We start from the raw sequence: 23,903 nt of genomic DNA on the forward strand, positions 1-23,903 counted from the left end.
CTCTGATCCCACTCAACAGAGGAGAGGCCTAAGTGCTGAGGATTGGAATGGTAGGTGTTGGATCTAGGTGTCTAGTCCAATGTAGGATGGGCTCAGTGGACCCTAACAAATCTTGTTTAGGAGAACATAGACCCCAATCCAGGTCTTGCATAGGGCACAGAGGTTATGGTGGAGGGGATGTGTGGAAAATGTTTTTTTCCAGATGCCTGTAGTCCTATGTACTCAGGAGGCCAAAATCTGTTGATTGTAGTTCGAAACCAGCCCTGGTAGGAAAGTCCATGAGGCTCTTTATCACCAATCAACAATAACAACAATCCTCTAGTAGATGCTGAGCTGTGTCTCAAGTGGTAGAGTGCTCATGCCTGAGTTCCAGCCCCAGGACCAGCACAAAAAGATTTTGGGGGTGGGAATGTGGCTTAGTGGTATGGTGCTCCCCTAGCACTCATGAAACTCTGTGTTTGATTCCTCAGCACCACATACACAGAAAAAGGAGGAAGTGGTGCTGTGATTCAAGTGGTAGAGTACTAGCCTTGAGCAAAAGAAGCTCAGGGACAGTGCTTAGACCCTGACTTCAAGCTCCAGGATTGGCAAAAAATAGATTTTCATTTTTATCATATAGGTCTTACACACATTTATTTTTAAACCTTTATTCATTTAAAATGTTGCTCTTGGCCGGATGTGGGAACTTTGTGCCTGGGTTCTGTCCTTGAGGTCTTCAGCTGAAGACTAGTGCTTTACCACTTGAGCCACAGCACCACTTCTGGTTTTCTGGTGGGTCATTGGAGATAACAGTCTTATGAACTTTCCTGCCTGAGCTGGCTTTGAACCTGGATCCTCTTGTCTCAGCCTCCTGAGTAGCTAGGATGACAGGAGTGAGCCACATTTTATTAGGCATACAAAAGTAATTCACTTTATTTTTGTGAGTTCCAGTGGTATTTGGTTCCAGAGCCTTCCACAAGCTTGGCAAGTACCTCTGCTCTTAGCCCTGGTTGTTTTTATGCCTCCTTTGGTTTTCATGATTTCCAGCCTTTGTAGGCATTTTGAAGAGAAAATGCACAGAGTGTCTGGATAAAATGTGTAGAGCCTGGACGCTTGGAATCCTGAATAGAGGTTCTGGCTCTATAGCCCAAGGTAGAACAGGATGGATTGCCCCCATTAGAACCTGCTCTGGAGAACTCATGCCTTGCCCAGGCCCCTGGCCTCTGTTCCTTTCATGTCCATCCTGGGGCCTGGGTCAGGGGTTGTGATTGTATTGAGTCGCGGCAATGGTGGCGGGGTTGGGGTCAGGGCGCTGCTGATGCATACGCCTCCCCGCACGTGCCACCCGTGATGTCACCAGCCCATGCTTATGCCTGAGTTCAAGCCCCTGACCAGCACAGAAAGATTTTTGGGGCCAGAATGGGGGTTAATGGTAGGGTGTCCCCCTATCATTCATGAAACCCTGTGTTTGATTCCTCAGTACCATATACACAGAAAAAGCAGGAAGTGGTGCTGTGGCTCAAGTGGTAGAGTACTAGCCTTGAGAAAAAGAAGCTCAGGGACAGTGCCTAGACCCTGACTTCAGGCTCCAGTATTGTCCAAAAAAATTTTTTTTTCATTTCTTTTTATCATATATGTCTTATGTTTATTTTTTTTTATCTTATATAACTCCATAGTTTTTTATTTTGAAAATAATCTTTTCTGAAATATCCTTATAATTTGAGGTGAGCTAATTGATGGTACACCAAAGTTACCTGTTTGCCTGGAAGTTACTAAATGCTGATGAAAGAATAGTTATCATTATAGTACACCAACCTAATGGCACTTGGCAATTTTAAAAACTTAATGGCTGGTCAGTTTTGGTTGGACACTTGAGTTGCATGTGTATGGAAAACATTCTTTCCACTGACTGAAGGTTACCTGCATACAAGTGTACTTCCAATATAGAATTCAATTCTTAAAGGCAAAGTGGCTCAAATTGGAGCAAATAAGCTGACTCCCATGAAATAAACTAAATACAGAGCAACAAGTAGTAAGAATACTATAGATTTATTACACCAGTCTTTCTCTTGTTTTGTTTTGTATTTTGAGGCATGTTATAGCCAGGCTGCCTCAGCCTCTCTAGTGCTAGATTTACAGCCACCACCATTCCTTGCTTCTATCTTTAACATTCTATGAGTAAACTGAGTTAAAACATTTCTGAGAGCAGAGGAGCTGCTGTCAGTAGAGCTATTGTGACTCTATAAGAGCCCAAGTCAGCAAGGTACAACAGTACCTTGAGAAGGTAGAACAGTGTGATGGCCCCATAAGAACTTGCTCTGGAGAACTCATTCCTTGCCCAGGCCCCTGGCCTCTGTTCAAGTCTGCATCAAGTTTTCATTTAATACTTTCATATCCATCCTGGGGCCTGGAGAAGGAGGTGAAGGCATGTGTCAGGAAAGGCAGCATATCTTTTCCTGCTTGGTAAGTTGGTGCTGATCAGAACAACTTCAGTTCTGCCCAAGCCTCTGAGTCTTTGCTATGCATTCAGTTCTGCTTTTGGTCATGTCCTGCTCTGTGATTGTGGGTTAGGGGCTGAGGGGCTGTGTGGAAAATAGTTTATTTTTATTACATCAGTCTTACACACATTTTATTCAGCATACCAAGGCATTTAAATTTCTTCTTGGTGAATTTAAAATTTATTGTTTCAGGGCCTCCCACAACCTAGGCAAGCAACTCAACACTGAACCTCACCCCTTTAATATAACCCAGTCAGTTCCTTAAGACTGGTTTTATTCAATATTTCTAGTAAGGAGCGTCTGTGTGACTTTCTGTTTTTTTCTTCCCCTGTTGCCTATATAGGATCCCGCTTCCCTGTGGAGTAGTTCCAGCATGCCCATCCTTTGTTGACTGTTGATTTCTTCTGACTGTAAGTACTTTGAGGGCAAAATGTGTCTAGTTTCAAATGAAAACATGGAGTACATACACTTTGAATTTTGATTGTAGTATCTGGAAGTATGGCCCAATGTAGAAAAGTGGCTTGAATGACACCCCCTCCCGTGAAGAAGTGACACCCATTCAAAAACATTCTGAAGTTGGTATCACTGTAGGTCAAGGATCTAAGACCCTCTAATCATTGAATCACAATCCTATGAGGAGGCATCAGGGAGAAGGTGACAAGGACCTGGTATGAAAAGATGGCCACTGGGTTTAATTTAGGAGCTCAGTAATCAGTGTGGCTGGGGCTGAAGCACCCAGACCCTGGCTGGTCATGCTCCAAGGTAGTACTGGGCGATGGAGGGACTTGAAAGCTATGCTGAAGTAGTGCCATGGTGTTACCAGGTAAATGGCCTCTCAAACCCTGGGAGCTATCCCTTATGCTCATTAGTGCACAGTTTCAGACAGGAATTCCACCTAAGTAGCCACACAGATACTTGGGGCCTCAATTCCTGCTATGAAGCATGATGCAGAATGAGACTTGGCAAAACACACATTTTTGCCATAAAGGATGCCATGTGGACTGGCTGTTTACTCCTGGTACTTGAACTTGGCCTGGGAGCTGTCCCTGAGCTGCTTTTTGCTTCATGCTAGCACTCTACCACTTTAACCACAGCACCATTTCCGGGCTTTTCTGTTTTTGTGGTACTGAGTAGTTGAACTCAAGGCTATATGCATGCTAGGCAAGCACTTTACCCCTAAGCCACATTCTCAGCCCCAGTCTTGGGTTTTGAGATGACCCTTTAGGCACATCTGAGGATCAGACATTGTTGCCTTTGAGGCAACAGAAGCAGGGGCCTCACTTGATCAACACGAGGGTTGTGTGATGGTGGAGAGTGGGGTATCCCAGGCATGCTCTGAGCACTGTAGAGTCAGGCTGGAAAGGCCACCATGATGCTTGTGCTGGAAAGACTGATGCCTGGAGATTAGTATGTGTTATCATGGGTGACAGAAAATCCACAAGCCACTAAAAGAAAAGTCTGATAAATTGAAATCTTTTAAAGGAAATCATCATCAACCTCCTAAGAAACCAAAATTAATTCCTAAGAGTGTCAATAAATCAAGAAGAGAACCAGGCACCAGTGGCTCACACCAGTAATCCTCGCTACTCAGGAGGCTGAGATCTGAGGATCATGGCTCAAAGCCAGCCCAGGCTGGAACATCCTCGAGTCCCTTATCTCCAATTTAATGCCAGAAAACCAGAAGGGGCACTGGTTCAAGTACAGCCCACGATGGACAACAACAAAAGAACAGACTAATGAATAACCTGAGAGACACATGGTCCAAACATGTGAACATGGAAAGAGATGCAACTTAACTGTTGAATCTCCATAAATTGTATGTCATTGATTTTTCAACAGTGGCACAAGTGACTGTTCATTCTTTTTGTGATTCATATGTGCAAATCCCTTGTGTTGATGGTTATTCTTAGGGACAATTATGGTGGTTCATTATTTCTAGGATTGGCTTTATTTGTGTAAGTGTTGGAATGTTGCCATGCAGAATACCGTTGATGTTGGATTCTTCTAGACCAGCAGCTTTTATGAATTAGTATGCTGAAGAAAACTGCACTTGTGCCACCTAGTGGCTCATTTAAGTGGTTCTCTCCTCTCCCCTTTTCCTCTCTTCTCTCCTTTTCTCCTCCTCTCCTCTTTTTTCTTTCTCCAGACATTGTATTGTTGCATTAGACCAGGCCGGTCTCGAACTTGTAGTCTTCTGCCTCAGCTTCCCAAGTGTTGGGGTTAACTGCATTTACCACCCTACCAGGCTCAATTTTATGACCTGAAAGTTCCTGAAAAGTCATTCTTTTAGGAGATGGGAATATGGCCTAGTGGCAATAGTGCTTGCCTTGTATACATTTAGCCCTGGGTTCGATTCCTCAGCACCTTATATATAGAAAAGGCCAGAGGGGTTGCTGTGGCTCAAGTGGTAGAGTGCTAGCCTTGAGCAAAAAAAGAAAACCAAAAAACCCAGGGACAGTGCTCAGGCCCCAAGTTCAAGTCCCAGGACTGGCACACACACACACACACACACACACACACACACACACACACACACACACACAGACACGGCACTCTTTTAGTTCTGTTTTAATAACAAGAGACTTAACCTGTAGAATAAAATATAATGGGTTTTCATTCCCCTTTGCATCTGAAAACTTGTCTCCGCCCCCTCCCATTCCTTCCCCTCCCCTCTCCTCCCCTCCTATTCTCAGTGCTCTCTTTTCTCCAGAGATTTTATGTTTGCAGTACATGTTAGCATTCATGCTTCCAAACCTGTGTGGTTTAGAATGTGTGTCAGGCCACTTTGATGTCCTTCAGTAGTTGTAGGGGTTGCTCGATCAGAGACCTTCCCTACCATGCCTGATGGTGTGTTCCCACTGCGCCTAACTTGGGGTGACAATGGAGACTTGAATAAATGGTCAGCTGTGCTTTCACTGACTTCATGTACCTGCTCTGCATACACATGTGAGGGTATGGGTGGGGAATCGAGTGCTGTGTGTCTTTGTGTATAAACTTGGACACTCCTTAAGCATGCTTGATAAAAGAAGGCCACCTACCTCCAGGGATGCAGAACACTGTCTAGTAAGTCATGGATTGGGTTGGGGTTGGGCATTGGTTAAAGGAATTGGGTTGTTAGGTGTCTGGTTAGATGTAGGGGTTTCAAGTGTTAGGGCTACTGTTTTCAGGGATGGTATGATTGAGATAAGGGTTCAGGTATAGGGTTGTCGATGTTAAGGATAGGGTTAAGGTCTTAATGATACTCTGAATTACAATTTTTAGTTAAGCTGCAGAAAATTAGATTACATCCTCACATCATGTCACATCACATCACTGCATCACAGTACGCCATCACATCATCACATCACATAATTACACATGTCTCATGACATCACGTCATCACATCACACCATCACGTCACATCACCAGATCATGTCACACCATCACGTCACATAGCAACTCACAGGACTCCATCACATCATCATGACATCACAGCACATCATTGCAAGTCACATCTTCACATCCTTACATCATGTCACATCATAATACATCACATCATTCCCCTTTTCACTTGAAAACTGCCTGTCTTCTCTGCTCCCTCCCTCCTCCCTTCCTCTCCCTCTCCTCCCCCTCCTCCACCTCCATTCCTCCTCCTCCTCCTCTCCCATCCTTCCCTTTTCTATCTTTTTTTCTTTTTCTTCCAGACATTGTATTTCTTAAGACCAGGCCGGTTTTCAACTCTTAATCTTCCTGCCTCAGCCTACTAACTGTGGGGCTTACCTGAATTTGCCACCCTAACTGGCTCAATTTTATGATCTGCAATGTCCTGAAAAGGCACCTTTTTAGTTCTGTTTTAGTAACAAGTGACTTAGCTGTAGAATAAAATAGAATGTGATTTCATTCCCCTTTTCACTTGAAAACTTTATTCTCCCCTCTTCTCCTTCTCATCACCCTCCCCTGCCTCCGCCCCCCCATGCCCTGCCTCTACCACCTCCACTTCTGCTTTTGCTCCCTCCTCCTCTCCTCTGTTTTCTACAGACATTCTGTGTTTGAGGCACATGCTAGCATTCATGATTCAAAACCCGTGTAGTTTAGAATGTGTCTGTGGGTGTTGTTTGATCAGAGTCCTTGCCCTGCCATGCCTGATGGTGTGTTCCCGTTGCACACACATGTGAGGGTATGTGTTAGGTGTCTGGGGTTAGAGGTAGGGGTTTCAGGTCTTAGGGCTACTGTTTTCAGGGGTGGAATGATTGAGATTAGGGTTCAGTTGTAGGGTTCTCGATGTTAAGGATAGGGTTAAGGTTGGGTGTTGTTAAGTATACTCAGGGTGTGAATTACACTTAAGTTTTTAGTTATGCTGCAGAAAAACATGTCACCCATCACATCACCACATCATGGCACATCCTCACATCACACCAACCTTACCTGAATGTGCCACCCTACCTTGCTCAATTTTATGATCTAAAAGTTCTTGAAAAGGCATTTTTTAGTTCTGTTTTATTAGCTACAGACTTACCTGAAGAATAAAATAGAATGGGATTTCATTCCCCTTTTCATTTGAAAACTTTATTCTCTTCTCCCTCTTCTCTCCTGTCCCTTTGTCCTCTCCTCCTCTTCTCTGTTTTCTCCAGACATTTTATGTTTGAGGTACATGTTAGTATTCATGATTCCAAACCTATATGGTTTAGAATGTGTGTCAGGCCACTCCTGTGGCCTGCATTTGCACTGCTGGCGCCGCAGGGCAGGGCTCAGGGACTCTGCTCTGGAAAGGGCGTACCCCGCCCCCATTGCCACCTGTACCTGGGGAGATCTGCCCTTCCCTCACCGTGCTCCCAGCCCCCACTCCTGGCTCCTGGTGGCCATGCGGCCCCAAGCCACCGGCACTGACCTGTGGAAAGATGCGCGCCACACCGAGTCCGGGTCCTCCCGGCTTCGGTGCGCAGGCTTGGGGTGCTGGCCTTGCCCTTCCCCCCAAAGAAAACGCCAGCTCTGGGACAGTCGGCGCCGGGCCGAGGGCACACTGCCCCGGGACTGGAGGCCTATGGGTGCTGGACGCCGCCCCTCCCTGCCCTGGGCCCTGTAGCCCAGCTGTTCCAGAGCCGAGCCCAGGGCCAGTGCTGCCCAGAGCCACACTGTAGCTCTTCTCCCTTCTGTCTGCATAGCAGGCAGCCCTGGCCCGGTGCGGGGTGGGGGGGGGGTGTCCTGGTGCTGCCAGGACGGCAGGCCGAACCACACACCGCACCACACGCCCACCGGGGAGGAGCGTAGGCCTCTGAATGACTCCTGGCCCTCAGTGCTCTGAAGATGGAGAATGAGACGGAAAGCGGGTGAACTGGATGTCTGCTTTTGGTGTGAGTCACCGTGCTGCCTAGAGCCACATGCTGTTGAAAATGAACTTTGGTAAGATAGGTGATATTTGGGTTACGCTTCAGGCGTAGGGCGCGGTGTCAATGTTAGGATTAAAGTTTGATTATGGTAACCATGCCCTAATAGGTACCCTAAGCCACTCAGGAATCTTATGCCTTACTTGAGACTTTTCATTAACTAAACCCACACAATAACTGTGCCCAACACAGCCAACCTAGTCCTCAAAGCTGGGAGGGAGAACTGGTTTGCTGGTATGGTTTTTGTTCTTTCCTCCGTCTTTGGCGTGTTTCCTGACAGTGTTGAGGGTATGTGTGGGCTGCAGGCCTTTGTAACAACTGTGCCTGCAGACTGCTAATGCTCTGATAAACAAAGATTCCCTCCTTCAGTATGTGGCTTCTCAGATAATTTACACATATCTAACAGTAGGATTGGGTTAGGGGTCGGTTGTTGATGTCACTAAGGACTGGTGGTTGTGGTAGACAAAGGATGAGGTTAGGGAGCCTGTTAGGGAAGATTTTAGGATTGGGTTGAGAAAGGGTTGAGGGTTAGGGAGTGGATGAGAATTAACTTTGTGGAATGAGTTTGAGTTATGAGATGTGTTATGGAGTGGTTTACAAAACAAGTTATGGAACAGGTAAGTATTAAGAACGTGTTAAGGAAGGGGCTAGGGTAAGAGTTAGGTAATGTGTTCAATATGTGTTAGGTGGATTTTGGTTAGTGAATGGCTTAGGGTGAGGCATAAGGTTGGTGAGTAGCTTAAGGTGTGGGTTTGGGGTGGAGCACGTTAGGGTGTGAGTGCTGCCTAGAGTCACTTGTGTGCACGATGGGGGTCCATGTTCGGGTATGGGGTAGGGTTAAGGTTGGGTTGAAGCTATATCACAATTAGGGTACGTGTGTGTAGGGTTATGGTAACGGTTAGGACATGTGTCTTGGTATGGGGTAGGAGATAGGGTAGGGCTTAGAGTCTGAGTGGCCTCAGCATCCTCCCCAGGGTCTTGGTTTACTAGCCCTGCTCTTTCCCATGCCCTCCTTTCTGGTGTCCTAGGGTTTGTCTTCCCTTTATCTGTATTTGTCTTCATTTTGTGTCTCCCACTTATTATGCAAAAAAGTCTATTTCCTGTCACTGAAAGGCCTATTTTTGTGTAAGCATACAATTTAAAGCTTAAGTCCAGGGTTCTAGCCTTGAACAAAACCCATCTGTACTCTCATAAATACCTCGGAAGAACCTAGATAGGTGAGGATGAAGCTGTGAGGACAGGTTGTGGTTTCCCCTGGACACTGTCATTATGTTTAAAGGCCCTGTACTCTTCCCTATGGTAATATGGCAGCTGCTAGGGTGGCCCAAACCCTCGGGTGGTCTGGTTCTCTATGGTTCACCTCTCAGGAGCAGTACAGTGATGGAGGGTTAGGTCTGTGGAGAATGTTTGGTGGAGTTGCTGGTACTCCAAGGGGCCAGTTTCCTTTGTTGTGGTGGTATGCCCAGAATTTGGGTCCCCTAAGACCACCAGGTAGCTGATTCTGATGCAAACGCAAGCTCCGGCCTGGACTCTCAACCTGGTCTCTCAACTGCCACCAACACAGTAGATCTGCTTTGAGAGCCCAAACACTCAGATAAATAGTTTTTTTTTTTTTTTTTTAAATTGTGATTACTACAGGGGCAGGGTATTTCCAACTTGGCAGATACTTGATTGTATGGCATTTAGCAAGCAAGTCTTTTCATATTTCCATTGGCTATCTACCCATTTAGTTATCTATTTTGGCTTTGATAATGGGAACTGGCCTTGATATCAGGAACTGACAGCAGGGGGTCACATAGCACTGATGCAGGGGGTTAATGCTTGGGGTAGAGCAAGTCACAAATGGGTTAAGCAAGCCATTTACAGAAGCAGAATTCTGCTGTCAGGCTGACCTAGTACTATATTTTAACAATTGCCACTGTGTTTTCCCATGACCAGTAAGCAAGCTTGAGTGGGCTAAAACAATCCAGTACTCAGTCATAAGTAAACTAACCCAAAAGTTACCATGGTATTTCTGCTGCTATTATGGTTATTTCTGTAGTCTCTGACTGATCATTTTTTACTGTCCATTACCATGGTTGCTACATAGGTACAGAGGGGAACAATGGCTCCCTATATTTTAAAATGTCAAACTACAAAAAACTAGTCTCACGGGTAGGGGTCTATCCCTCTTGCATGGATTCATCACCAGGGTTTAGAAGCTGTTATAATTTTAACACTAAAACTTACATTTAGTCACTCAGGTTCTCAGATAGCCCTTATAGTGGCAGGGCCTCATACGACTCCACAGAAGGATCTTGACTGTTTCCTGTCCTGTGTATGTCCTGTGTATATACTGGGATAGGTATCCACTTTCTGTTGCTGCTTCTACAAGGCCGAGGGCAGCTCTTCATCCAGATTCTTCCTTGTCTTTGGCACCTGTAAACGTTTGCACCCAGGTACAGACTACTGAGCTAGGGCTGGGGAGCAGAGAGGGACTTGAAGGGACTCTAGTTCCTGGACTGAGACCAGGCTGACATTTTGTGAGGGATATAGAGTCTTGTGGGTATTGGTGACGCTTAAGCAGTGGATTTGGTCATGGAAAGAACTTTCTAGAGAAGAGCAGGTTGCTGTTGCCAGAGTGAGTCGCAGCATGCTGTCTGAATCCTTACCTGCACCCTGTCATCTGCTTCAGGCCTGGGCATGGTCTGATAGAGCCTCTCTACAGCCTGCCAGGAACACCCGGGCAGGAACCTGGGAGGCCATCACACTGCTTACCTATAGCCAGTGCACCCCTGGCAATCCTTTGGCCTGGATGAGGAGGAAGGCACTGGGCTTGCCCACCCAGGGGTTTCTGAGCTCCAAGGATGTTGTGTTGGCAGCAGAGGGCAGGTATGGGGGGGCAGGAGAGGTGGGAAGCTCTATGTCTGCCTGCCCCAGAAGGACTGGATCCCTTTCTCCCACCATGCTGGCTCCTCCAGAGTCAGAGGGAGGCAGCAGTGACTACTGCATTTTAGGGTGCGGTGGTGAGTTCCATCTGTCTGTGTTCCTCAGAAACATGGTGAAACCCAAGCCCATTCCATGCCTGTGGTCTTTCCTATGTACAGCAGAGCCCAGATACCCAGCAAAGTGCTACTTGTGAGGATGGTGCCCACAGTCAGAGATGCAGACTGCTTGGGGACTGCTATTCTGGGCAGGCAGCAGGTTCTCTCTGACCTGGCCAGCTGCTTCATGTCCACATTGATGAAAGTGAATTAATGCCCCTGTTGCTGAGTGTTGGTGGGCCTTGGCCTCCTGAGAAGGTCACTTGCACACTGTACAGAAGCCCTTATGTTGATGGAGTAGGGGCTCTTCATCAATCCTCAGTTCTGTGGGGAAGGGTCCCTACTCTTAACATCCTGACACCCAGCCTCTTTCCTCCCTTTCCCTCTTCTGGTTTTGCCCCAGGCCTCTCTGAATGGGGTATGGATACACATCCTGTTCTATGCTCCCCTTTTAAAGGGCCAACCAGGGCTCTGTTGACAAAGGTGAGATGCCATGACCCGGTGGAACAGCCTTTTCATGCATCTTCCTAAGTCACATTCCAAACTGAGTTTACAAGGGATGTCTTGGCTCTTCCAAACCATAGATGATCAAGCTCTAGGTCCTGCAGACACAGCATCACTAGGGTAGAGGCTGGCGAGATTCAGAGAGTTATACCTCTTACTTGTCTTAATTTTCCCACTGCCCCTGAGATTGAGAGCTGAGGCCAGGGATGGCAGACAGACTGAAACGACCCCCTGGCAGTAGCCATGGCCTGTGAAGGGCCCTGCTTCCCACAAAACCATATTGGGTTATCTTGAGGGAGACACCCATGGTCTGGAGAGAGTGTAGAAAGAAGACGACATTTCTGTGTTATTTCCCTAGGGTTGCTATGACAAGGCACTGCTCACTGGGAACTCTGGAGATCTTTCACAGCTTTGAAGTACAGCAGTGTGGAAGCAAGGTGTATTATAGGCCACATTCCCTTGTGAGGTACAAGGGCATGGTGTGTTCCAGGTCTTGTCCAGGTTTCTTTTTTTTTTTTTTTTTTTGGCCAGGCCTGGGCCTTGGACTCAGGGCCTGAGCACTGTCCCTGGCTTCTTCCCGCTCAAGGCTAGCACTCTGCCACTTGAGCCACAGTGCCACTTCTGGCCGTTTTCTGTATATGTGGTGCTGGGGAATCGAACCTAGGGCCTCGTTTATCCGAGGCAGGCACTCTTGCCACTAGGCTATATCCCCAGCCCGCTTGTCCAGGTTTCTAAACCTGTGAGGGAATAGCGTACTTTGTAGAGTAACTCCCTTGTGTGCATTTCTGTCACCGAGTTTCCGCCTTTTTTTTTTTTTTCCAGCCTTATGCCTTGAACTCAGAGCCTGAGCACTGTCTCTGGCTTCTTTTTGCTCAAGGTAAGCACTCTGCCACTTGATCCCCAGTGTCACTTCTTGCATTTTCTATGTATGTGGTGCTGAGGAATCGAACTCAGGGCTTCATGTATATGAGGCAAGCACTCGTTCCACTAGGCTGTACTCCCAGCCCCAGTTTTCACCTTTTAAGGGGCACAATAATAGTGGTTTAGAGTGGAAGTAAGGGAACAGAAGACACTGTACACAAGAAAGCACAAAAAATGTGACTTAGGGATGACCCTAACAACACTTGCCAAGAGCTCGTTTCTGTATATGGTCACATTCATAGGTACTGGAGAACTTCCACATATGAATTTAGGGGATACAACTATTACAATGCCACTGCTGGTGGTCCCTACCTCTCATTCCCTAGGCAGATCCCTGCTGACCCTGCGTACAGAGCCTAGTCTGTCTCTGGGCACTGAGACATTTGGATACCTCCTTGGGGCTTCAAGTTTCTCTGTGACCTGGGCAGAAAGTACTTGCAGCTACAGGCTCCCTAAGGCCAAAGTCTTTCCTAGCTTAGGTAGGCATTGCTCTGGTGATCTGCAGAGACAACAGAATTTCCTGGTGAACCTCGGTGGCCAGATCCTGGTCAGTGGGAGCAAGGCATGCCCAGAATAGGTCTTTAGCATCCAGAGTGGGAGAGGTATGGGCAGAAGAGAGGAGTAGGCATCCTCATGTGTAACCAAGTGTAAAACACCAGTGTGGATCCACTTCCAGGGCCTAGCCTCTGGGAGGCTTTGGCTAGTGAGGCTCCAGATGCTTCACATAGAATCTGCCACTTCAGAGCCCGACACAGGTGACCGCCCCCCCCATCTGTAGTGCCCCCACCCACCCTGTGTGGCCTGGGCTTATGTTCACAGGACTGTTAGATGCACTGAGTAGTTCTTGAGGTTCTTACCCTGGGTGGGAATCAGAGTGTGAAGCACTAAGAGGCTCTGCAATTACAGGATCAGGGGTCACTTCACCTGGACTTCATCTTCCCTTCTACAGGTGGGATTAAACACACATGGTTGGTTGTTGTGAGGTTTTTATTTTATTTTTTTTTTGGCGAGTCCTGGGGCTTGGACTCAGGGCCCGAGCACTGTCCCTGGCTTCTTCTTGCTCAAGGTTAGCGCACTGCCACTTGAGCCACAGCGCCACTTCTGGCCATTTTCTGTATATGTGGTGCTGGGGAATTGAACCCAGGGCCTCATGTATACGAGGCAAGCACTCTTGCCACTAGGCCATATCCCCAGCCCCAGGTTTTTATTTTTTTGAGCAGGACACTTGCCCATGGTTTGTGCTGACAGAACACTGATTCCATTTATTGAGAGATGACAACCATCAGAAACCATTCTGAAGTTGGCACCACTGTAGGTCAGGGACACTGAGCACTGTAATCACAGTCATCTGAGGAGGCATCAGGGAGAAGGTGACAAGGATCCTGTATGAAAAGTTGGTAACTGAGTTTATGTTAGGAGATGAGTAAACAATGTGTGTGGGGCACAAAAATGCTGACTCTGCCTGGCCATGCTCCAGGTAGCACTGTGCTGTGGAAGGACTGGGCAGCTATGCTGAAGAGGAACCATGGTGTCACCAGGCAAATGACTTCTTAACTTCCAGGAGTTATCCTGTGTTAGCCAGTGCTCTGTTTCAGACAAGATCCCCACCTAGACAGCCACACAGACACCTGTATCCTCCTTGGCTCCCATGAGGCAGGATGCAGAAGTACATGTGTCAACACCCATTTTAGCCATAAATGTTGCCACTTAGACTGGCTGTTTCCTTATTTCCTGAAAAAAGTTATGAATGATGCTACTCAGTTAAAATGTCTCTTTTGAACTTAGTCTTAAAAGGACCCCATTTTTAGATGAGAAATGGGGGCTCTGTTTCTCCCACAGATTTTTATTTCTGGCTGAAGTATAAAGTCTCCATCACTGCATTAGCTCTTGGTTTTGTTATTGGTTCCATAATTTGTAGAGGGAGAAAGAATCTCATTTGTATCAGGTATGAGTAACAATGGGAAGTGAATTCATCATAAGAGTATTCTGGGAACTCAATCTTTTCAAAGATTGAAGTAAAGTTCACATGATACAGAAGGACTTGAACACTTTAGTGATGCACACTGCCCATGTTGTGGGTCTATTTGTCCTAGATACTTGGGTTGTTTCCATCAAATTGCTGTTTTTATAATGCTGCTAAACATTTATCTGTTCATAATGCTGCTAAACATTTATCTATTCTATCATCTATTCACATTTCTGTGTGAATGGTTTCACTTGTGTCAGTATATGTACGAGTAGAATTGTTGGATACTATGGTAATTCAAGTGTTAGCTTTTGTTTCACACGTGCCAAACTGTTTTCCGCAACTGCCGCACATTTTCCCATTTCTATGACCTATATCCACTAATTTATTTTTTATCACCAATACTTGATCATTTTTACATGGTTTTTTCTGTTTCTTGTGGTTTCGATTCTTATGTCTTCCCTCATGGGTAATGATGTTGAACAAGTTTTTTCTTTCTTTTTTTTTTTTTTTTTGGCCAGTCCTGGGTCTTGGACTCAGGGCCTGAGCACTGTCCCTGGCTTCTTCCTGCTCAAGGCTAGCACTCTGCCACTTGAGCCACAGCGCCGCTTCTGGCCGTTTTCTGTATATGTGGTGCTGGGGAACCGAACCTAGGGCCTCGTGTATCCGAGGCAGGCACTCTTGCCACTAGGCTATATCCCCAGCCCCTTTTCTTTCGTTTTTTGGGGCTAGGATTTTACTGTGTGGCCTTGAACATGATGGCTGCAATCAACCCACAGAGGATGGGGCAACTTGATTTTGGGGTCTTGCTCACCTTTGGGTTTGCTAGGGTATATGAAGGCATGTGGGAAGCCACTGGTGTTGGAGGGTGACTGAATCTGTGCAGATAGGCACGCCATGTCCATCTCAGGAAACATGGAGGTGCAGGCTCACAGTATCTGGCTCTAAGGAGAATGCTGTCCATCTGAAGCACATCTGCACAAGGGCATCCATAAATGTCTGGTCTCTTCTGGTACCCACTGAGCACTGAAGCTTCAGAGGCTAAACAGAAGCGATCAGGAAAGGCCACTGTGATGTTTGGGCTGAACAAAGCTGAAGTCTGGAGATTAGTAGGTGCTATGGTGGGTGACAGAAAATCCACTAGCCATTAAAGAAGAGTCTGGTAAATTGAACTGCTTCAAAGGAAATCAGTACAAACCTCCTAAGATTTCCAAGACAAGCTGCCAAAATCTCCAAAGACCCAAGATAGGCTGCCAAACTCTCCAGAGACAAAGCACCCATTAATTCCTAAGTATGGAGATGCAATACATTTATAATAACCCACTGAATAACTTGAAAGACACACAATTCAAAGATGTGAACAAGGAAAGAAATGTAACTGATTGTTGAATCTCCATAGTGTATTTTAGGCATTAGTAAGGAAAGTGCACAGTACTGAGTTCATCTACCATTTCTACCTTCTAAACTACATTTTCGGGTTTGCTCTTGAATCCTGGCCACTCAAACGTGCTAGCCAAGTTGTCTTGAATGACTTTTACATTTAGTTCCTTTCCACATTCTCAGTCTAAAATTTGGGAAGCCATTTTAGAATTAAAATAGATATCTTATGCTGTGACCCATTTGTTCTACCTTTAGTTATTTCCCCAGTTGTTGGATTCTGCCCTATGCTCAGTGACTCCCTTGGTGGCTCAGTGAGAAGGTACCCAAGAGAATATCAGTAGGAACCTGTGCAAATTGTCCATAGGGAGTCAGAGTGGGGCTCTATGGTGCTGGCCCAAGTACTAGGGCGCCCTCTCCTGTTTACTTGGAAAATGACAGGTGTTACATGTAAATGTGTGAAACAGTGATTTTTTTCCCCCCTTAATTCTGTGTGGTTGCTGTTAATAGGGATTGAATTTTGGACTTGGGTGCTGTTCTTCAGCTTTTCTACTTAAGATTGTGCTGCACTGCTTGAGCCACAGCCCGTCTTCTGGCTTCATTTTGTCCGTGTGTGTGTGTATTTGTTATTTTGTCTCTCTGTTTTCTAGCATGAATTTCATCTTTAAAGATCTCCTTACTCTGTTTCTAGAGTATTATTTGGGCAAGCAGGGATGAGGTCAGAGTGAGGGAAGGAAGAAGGCAGGGAGGGAGAGGAAGAGTACAGGTTTTTCTTTTTTGTAGTTAATGAGGGAGCATGGAGCTCCAAATAAACTAATCTTGGATGGAAGCCTTTTGTGAAGATAGCGCTTGTTGCCTATGAATTCCTGGCTATTGTTTTCCATGGCTGTTTGCCTGTCTTCGTGTTCTAAATTTATGAAAGAAATACTGGTTAATGAAGTCAGGAGAAGATTGAATGTTTTAATTTAAATTCATCCTCCACCAACTAGATTGCTGTAAAGGTCTTAACAGAGGCCCATGTGATAAAAAAGTATTTCCTCCTTCTACCTTGAAAAGTGAGTAATGAATAAACATCACTAAAAACCCAGCCTGCTTATTCTTGTTTTGCTCTCTGATCTTGTCTGTCTTCTCTGTTCTCCTTCCCCTTGCCCTCTCATCTGCCAAGTCTGATTGTGACAGTAATCTGGGATGAATGCAAGTGGCCATGTGATGCCCCTAGTTGCCGTCCGTAGCAGGTGTCCCCTTAAGCCTGCTTGTGCCACTGGGTTCGATAGTTCTAGGGTTTGGAGAGACCCTGAAGGCTTGTGGACTGTCCTGAACCAGGCCCTGGGTTGGAGCAAAGGCCTTCTGCTAGGCAGGCAGGGCAGCAGGTCCGCAGGTGGGGCTTCAGGAAGGTAGAGGTGCAGGGGCGCTGCTTATGGGGTATCACAGCTGTAGAGGGGAGGGACAAGGGCAAGGAATCTAGAGGTGCAGGTGCGGGACTTATGGGGCCTTACAGCACAAGAGTGGCAGAGAGAGCGGGAGGAAGTGAGAAGTCAAGGGGCGTGGCCCTGGCACCGGACTGGTTTAGGTGGGTTCTGCCTGGGACTGGCAGTCCTGCCAGTAGCCCCCATCTTTGGGTTTGGGCCTACAATGCTGGTTAGGCTTAGTGTGGTTTGTTGTTGTGTGTGGGGTCCCGTACACTGTCCCATCAGGCACCATCCCCTTTTTTTTGTGTGGAAGCCTGGAGGAATGCTGACCATGCGCAGATGTGGCTTGTGTGTGGAGAAGGCTGGACCCAGGTGCACCAAGCTGACTTTGAGGCAACTCTGGAAGACAAGCAGAGCTAAGCCGAGTTTCCTGTCAGGTGGGGCCCAGGGCTTGGGTGTGGGGTGGCTGAAAGTGTGTGGAGGAGTGTGGCCTGCCTCTCTCGTTTGCTTGTTTGTGCTCTTCCTGATGTGGCTTTGGTGAGGCTAGGCCTCAAACCAGGCCTCTGGAGCTGGCTTCAAGTCAGTGAAGACCTTTTAGCTGCTGCTTTTAGTCTTGGCAGGCCCAGGCCATGGTTGTGGGGTGGGTGTGAATGTGTGGAGGAGCGTGGCCTGCCTCTTGTGTTTGCTTGTTTGTGCTCTTCCTGAAGTGGCTTTGGTGAGGCTGGGCCTCAAACCAGGCCTTTGGAGCCTTTAGCTGGTGCTTTCAGCCTTGGCAAAGCCAGGCAATGGTTGTGGTTGGCTGTGAAAGTGTGTGGAGGAGTGGGGCTTGTGGGGCATCACAGCCATAGAGGGGAGGGGTAAGGGTGAGGAAGTGAGAGGTGCAGGGGTGGAAGGAGCATCAGAGCCGAGTGTGGGGGTGGTGGGGGGTGGGGGGATGGGGGGAGAGGTGGAGCAAGAGCCTGGAAGCTAGAGGTGCAGGGGCAGGGCTTATGGGGCATCACAACATGAGAGGGGAGGGCCAAGGTCTAGGATGTGAGAGGTGAAGGGGCGGGGTTTATGGGGCGATACAGAACAAGAGGGGATGGGAAATGAGAGGTCAAGGGGCGTGGCTTGGCCGCTGGACTGGTTTAGGTCGGTTCTGCCTTGAACAAGCAGATCTGTCAGGTAGCTAGGAAGAGCTCTTTCTCTGAGGGTCCTCTAGTTCTGTTCGGGCCTACAAAGCTGGTCAGATTCACTGTGGTTTGGTGGTGGGCCTATGCTTCCATATGCCAGCCCCTTTTCTGTGTGGGGAAGCCTGGAGGATCGTGCGCAGATGCAGCTTGTTTGTGGAGAAGGCCGGACCCAGGTGCACCGAGCTTACCTTGAGGCAACTCCGGAAGACCAGCAGAGCTAAGCCAAGCTTCCTGGCTGGTGGGGTCGACGGCATGGGTGTGGGGTGCTTGTGAATGTGTGTGGAGTAGCACAGCCTGCCTCTCCTGTTTGTTCCTTTGGGCCCTTCCTGAAGTGGCTTTGGTGAGGCCGGTGCCTCAAACCAGGTCTCCAGAGCCCGCTTCCAGTCAGTGCTGAGCATTTAGTGGGCTTTCACTTTTGGCAAGCCCAGGCCATGGTTGTGGGGTGTTTGTGAAAGTGTGTGGAGGAGTGCGGCCTGCCTCTCATGTTTGCTCGTTTGTGCCCTTCCTGAAGTGGCTTCCATGAGGCTAGGCCTCAAACCAGTCTTCTGGAGTGGGCTCCCAGTCATTGCAGAGCTTGTAGCCGGTGCTTTCAGTCTTGGCAGGCCCATGGCTTGAGTGTGGGTTTGTATTGCCTGCCTGCCTCTCTGTGTTGGTTTGTGTCCTTCCTTAAGTGGCTTTGGTGAGGCCTGTCCCCAAACCAGGCTTCCAGAGCTGGCTTATTTATACCTGGCACATTCAGTCTAGGCAGGCCCAGGGTATGGATACAGTAAGCAAGCTTGAGTGTGCTAAAACAATCCAGTACTCAATCATAAGTAAACCAAACCAACAGTTACCATTGCATTTTTACTACTATTATGGTTATTTCTATAGTCTATGACTATGATCATTTTTTACTGTTTGTTACCATGGTTGTTACCCAGGTACAGAGGGGAACAAGTGCTCCCTACATTTTTAAATGTCAAACTATAAGAAACTAGTCTCACAGGTTGGGGTGCAGCCCTCTATCATGGAGTCATTACCAGAGTTTAGAAGCTGTTATAATTTTAACACTAAAACATATTTAGTTACTCCAGTTTTCAGGTCAGCCTTACACCTACAAAGCTGGTCAGGCTTACTGTGGTTTGGTGGTGGGGCTGGGCTTCTGTACTCCCATCCCATCTGGCACCAGCAGCTTTTCTGTGTGGGGAAGCCTGGAGGAATGCTGACCATGCGCAGATGTGGCTTGTGTGTGGAGAAGGCTGGACCCAGGTGCACTGAGCTGATCTTGAGGCAATTCCGGAAGACAAGCAGAGCTAAGCCAAGCTTCCTGGCAGATGGGACCCTGGGCACGGTTGTGGGGTGTTTGTGAAAGTGTGTGGTGAAGCGCGGCCTACCTCTCCTGTTTGCTTATTTGTGCCTTTCCTGAAGTGGGTCTGTTGAGGCTAGGCCTCAAACTAGGCCTCTGGATCCGGCTTCCGGTCAGTGCAGAGCATTTAGCTGGGGCTTCAGTCTTGGCAGGTCCAGGCCACGGTTGTGGGGTGTTTGTGAAAGTGTGTGGAGAAGCACAGGCTGCCTCCCCTGTTTGCTCATTTGTGCCCTTCCTGAAGTGGCATCTGTGAGCCTAAGGCCTCAAACCAGGCCTCCAGAGCCGGCTTCCAGTCAGTGCAGAGCTTTTATCTGATGCTTTCAGTCTTGGCAGGCCCAGGCTACTGTTGTGGTGGGCTGTGTTAGTGCGGGGAGGAGTGGGGCCTGAGATGCATGGGTGGGGCTTGATGGGCATCACAGCACAAGATAGACGGGGCAAGAGCCTGGAAGCTAGAGGTACAGGGGCTGTGCTTATGGGGCATCACAGCAAGAGAGGGGAGGGGCTAGGGGTAGACGTGAGCGCTGTGGGGGCGGGGCTTATGGAGCATCAACAAGAAAGAGGTGGAGCAAGAGACAAAGTGAGAGGTGTAGGGGCAGGGCTTATGGGGTGACACAGAATAAGAGGGGAGGGGCAAAGGGAGGAAGTGAGAGGCCAAGGGGGTGTGGGTTGGGCACTGGACTGGTTTAGGTCGGTTCTGCCTGGAACAAACTGACTTGCCATGAAGCTAGGAAGCAGCTCTTTGCTCTGAGGGTCCTCTAGTTGTGTTCGGCCTACAAAGCTAGTCAGGCTCACTGTAGTTTGGTGGTGGGCCTGGGCTTTGGTATACCCATCACATCAGTCAGCAGCCGCTTTTCTGTGTGGGGAAGCCTGGAGGACTGCGTGTGCAGATGCCGCTTGTGTGTGGAGAAGGTGCACCGAGCTTACCTTGAGGCAACTCCAGAAGATAAGCACAGCTAAGCCAAGCTTCCTGGCAGGTGGGCCCCAGGGCATGGGTGTGGGGTGCTTGTGAATGTGTGTGGAGAAACATGGCCTGCCTCTCCTGTTTGCTCCTTTGGGCCCTTCCTCAAGTGGCTTCGGTGAGGCTACGCCTCAAACCAGGCCTCCAGAGCCAGCTTCCAGTCAGTGCCGAGCATTTAGCGGGCTTTTAGTCTTGGCAGGCCCAGGCCATGGTTGAGGGGTGTTTGTGAAAGTGTGTGGAGGAGCGCGGCCTGCCTCCTTGTGTTGGCTTCAGTGAGGCTATGCCTCAAACCAGTCTGCTGGAGATGGCTCCCAGTCAGTGCAGTCGTGGCAAGCCCTTGGTATTGGTGTTGGTTTTTATTGCCTGCCTGCCTCTCTGTGTTGGTTTGTGTCCTTCCTGAAGTAGCTTTGGTGAGGCTTGTCCCCAAACCAGGCTTCCAGAGCTGGCTTATACCTGGCACTTTTAGTCTAGGCAGGCCAAGGGTATGGATACAGGTGAGGGACAGTGTGGAGAAATACGGTCTTCTTCTCCTGAAGTGGCTTGCGTGAGGCCAATCCCCAAACGAGGCCTCTGGAGCTCACTCCCAGTCATTGTCAAGCTTTTAGCTGGCACTTTCAGTCTATGCAGGCCCAGAACATGGCTGTGGGGTGTTTGTGGTTGTTTGTGGAGAAGTGAGGCCTTCCTCTCTTGTTTATTTGTGCCCTTCCTGTAGTGGCTTCAGTGTGGCTAAGTCCTGAAGTAAGGAGGTCAGGTCTCTCCTGTGCCATCTTGGCCACATGTTGAATTGTAGTGTCTGGCATCTCTTCTTCATGATGGAGGGAGGCAATTCTGACCCCCTGTTGATGGTTGTGCCTGAATTCCTGGAGACAGGTATGAGTACCTCCCTTATAGGTTACTGAACCTGTCAGTCCAGTGCTTAGGAATAGGAGCTTCCTATTTCCCTGCCCCCTGACTTTACCTTATTTAGGCCCAAACACCGGTGCCTTTACACCAAGCTACACATCTCCGTGTTTGCATCCTGTGTCCTATCTCTGGTCATCATGGTGTCCCAAATCAGCTCTTGGGGATGACTTGTTATCGTTTTTTGTTTTTTCTTTCCTCTCTGGCCTGTTTCCTAACAGTGATAAGTATATTTGGGGGCAGCAGGCCTTTGTAACAATTGGCTGCCCATAGACTGCTAGCATTCTAATAAAGACTGCAAGACTGGATCCTTCAAAATGTGGTTTCTCTGATAATTTACATTACAACAGGCCCAAACCAGGCTTCTGGATCCAGCTCCCAGTCACTGCAGAGACTTTAGATGGTGCTTTCAGTCTAGGCAGGCACAGGGCATGGGTGAGGGGGTATTTGTGAAAGTGTGTGGAGAAGTTTAGCCTGCCTCTCTTGTTTATTCCACATTTTACTTGGCATACCAAGGTATTTTGTCTAGTTTTGGATCATGCCTTGCCAACCAGGCCAGGACCTTTATACTGAGTCGTGTCCCCCTGGTGGTCTCAGTGGACCATCACTGCCCCAAGGCCTGGTGTGAGATCTGTCTCATTAGGAGCTGAATGGAGGTAGCAGAAGGCAGGATGGCAAATTACTGTTTTTCCTTCTGTCAGAGGAGAGTCCTAAGTGCTGAGCATTGGAATGGTACATGGTTGATCTAGGTGTCCAGTCCAATGTCGGATGGTCTCAGTGGCCCCCAACAAATCTTGGTTAGGAGAATATAGACCCCATTCCAGGTCTTGCATAGGGTACGGAGGTTAGGGTGGAGGAGATGTGTGGAAAATGTTTTTTCCAGATGCCTGTAATCCCACCTACACAAGAGGCCAAAATCTGTTGATTGCAGTTTGAATCCAGCCCTGGTAGGAAAGTCCATGAGGCTGTTTATCACCAATCAACAACAACAAATCTCTAGTCAAAGCACAACTGTGTCTCAAATGGTAGCGTGCTCATGCCTGAGTTCAAGCCCCAGGACCAGCACAAAAGGATTTTTGGGGGTGGGAATGTGGCTTAGTGGCAGGGTGCTTGCCTAGCATTCATGAAACTCTGTGTTTAATTCCTCAGTAACACATACACGGAAAAAGCAGGAAGTGGTGTTGTGGCTCAAGTGGTAGAGTACTACCCTTGAGCAAAAGAAACTCAGGGACAGTGCCTATACCCTGACTTCAAGATCCAGTGGTTCATTGGAGATAACAGTCTTATGAGCTTTTCTGCCTGAGCTGGCTTTGATCCTGGATCCTCTTGTCTCAGCCTCCTGAGTAGCTAGGATGACAGTAGTGAGTCACGTTTTATTAGGCATACAAAAGTATTTCACTTTCTTTTTTGTGAGTTCCAGTGGTATTGTGTTCCAGGGCCTTCCACAAGCTAGGCAAGTACCTCAGCTCTTAGCCCTGGTTCTTTTTATGCTGTCTTTGGATTTCATGATTTCCAGCCTTTATAGTATTTTGAAGACAAAATGCACGGAGTGTTAGAATAAACTGTGTAGAGCCTGGAAGCTTGGATTCATGAATAGAGGTTCTGGCTCTATAGCACAAGGTAGAACAGTGTGGATGGCCCCCATTAGAACCTGCTCTAGTGAACTCATGCCTTGCCCAGGCCCCTGGCCTCTGTTCAAGTCTGCATCAAGTTTTCATTTATACTTTCATATCCATCCTGTGGCCTGGAGAAGGAGGGGAAGGCATGTGTGAGGAAGGGCAGCCTATCTTTTCCTGCTTCATATGTTGGTGCTGATGAGAACAACTTTAGTGACCCTAGGCCCCTGCCCACGCATCTGAGTCTTTGCTATGCATTTAGTTCTGCTTTTGGATATGTCCTGCTCTGTAATTGTGGGTTAGGGACTGAGTGGCTGTGTGGAAAATATTTTATTTTTATTACATAGGTTTTACATTTTTTTCAGCATATCAAGGCATTTAAATTTCTTTTTGGTGAATTTAAAATTTATTGTTTTGGGGCTGGGGATATGGCCTAGTGGCAAGAGTGCTTGCCTCGTATACATGAGGCCGATTCCCCAGCACCACATATACAGAAAATGGTTCGATTCCCCAGCACCACATATACAGAAAATGGCCAGAAGTGGCGCTGTGGCTCAAGTGGTAGAGTGCTAGCCTTGAGCAAGAAGAAGCCAGGGACAGTGCTCAGGCCCTGAGTCCAAGCCCCAGGAATGGCCAAAAAAAAAAAAAAAAATATTGTTTTGGGCCTCCCACAACCTAGGCAAGCAAGTCAACACTGAACCTCACCCATTTAATATAACCCAATCAGTTCCTTTAGACTGGTGTCATTCCAGTTTTCTAGTAAGGAGCTTCTGTGTGAGTTTCTGTTTTGTTCTTCCCCTGTCGCCTGTATAGGATCCCGCTTCCCTGTGGAGTAGTTCCAGCATGCCCATTCTTTGTTGCCTGTTGATTTC

At 47.8% G+C, this 23,903-nt stretch overlaps 1 long non-coding RNA gene across 1 annotated transcript; it reads right to left on the reverse strand.

The window, feature by feature from the left end:
• Positions 1-2,659: 2,659 nt before the first annotated feature.
• LOC125341990 lies at positions 2,660-23,903 on the reverse strand. The gene is made up of 3 exons (XR_007209122.1): positions 23,751-23,903; positions 13,208-13,212; positions 2,660-2,707 (listed from the first exon to the last, which is right to left on the reverse strand). It is a non-coding gene; the product is annotated as an uncharacterized LOC125341990 (long non-coding RNA).

This window comes from Perognathus longimembris, chromosome 25 (assembly GCF_023159225.1).
Source record: "Perognathus longimembris pacificus isolate PPM17 chromosome 25, ASM2315922v1, whole genome shotgun sequence".
NCBI classification, from domain to species: Eukaryota; Metazoa; Chordata; class Mammalia; order Rodentia; family Heteromyidae; genus Perognathus; species Perognathus longimembris.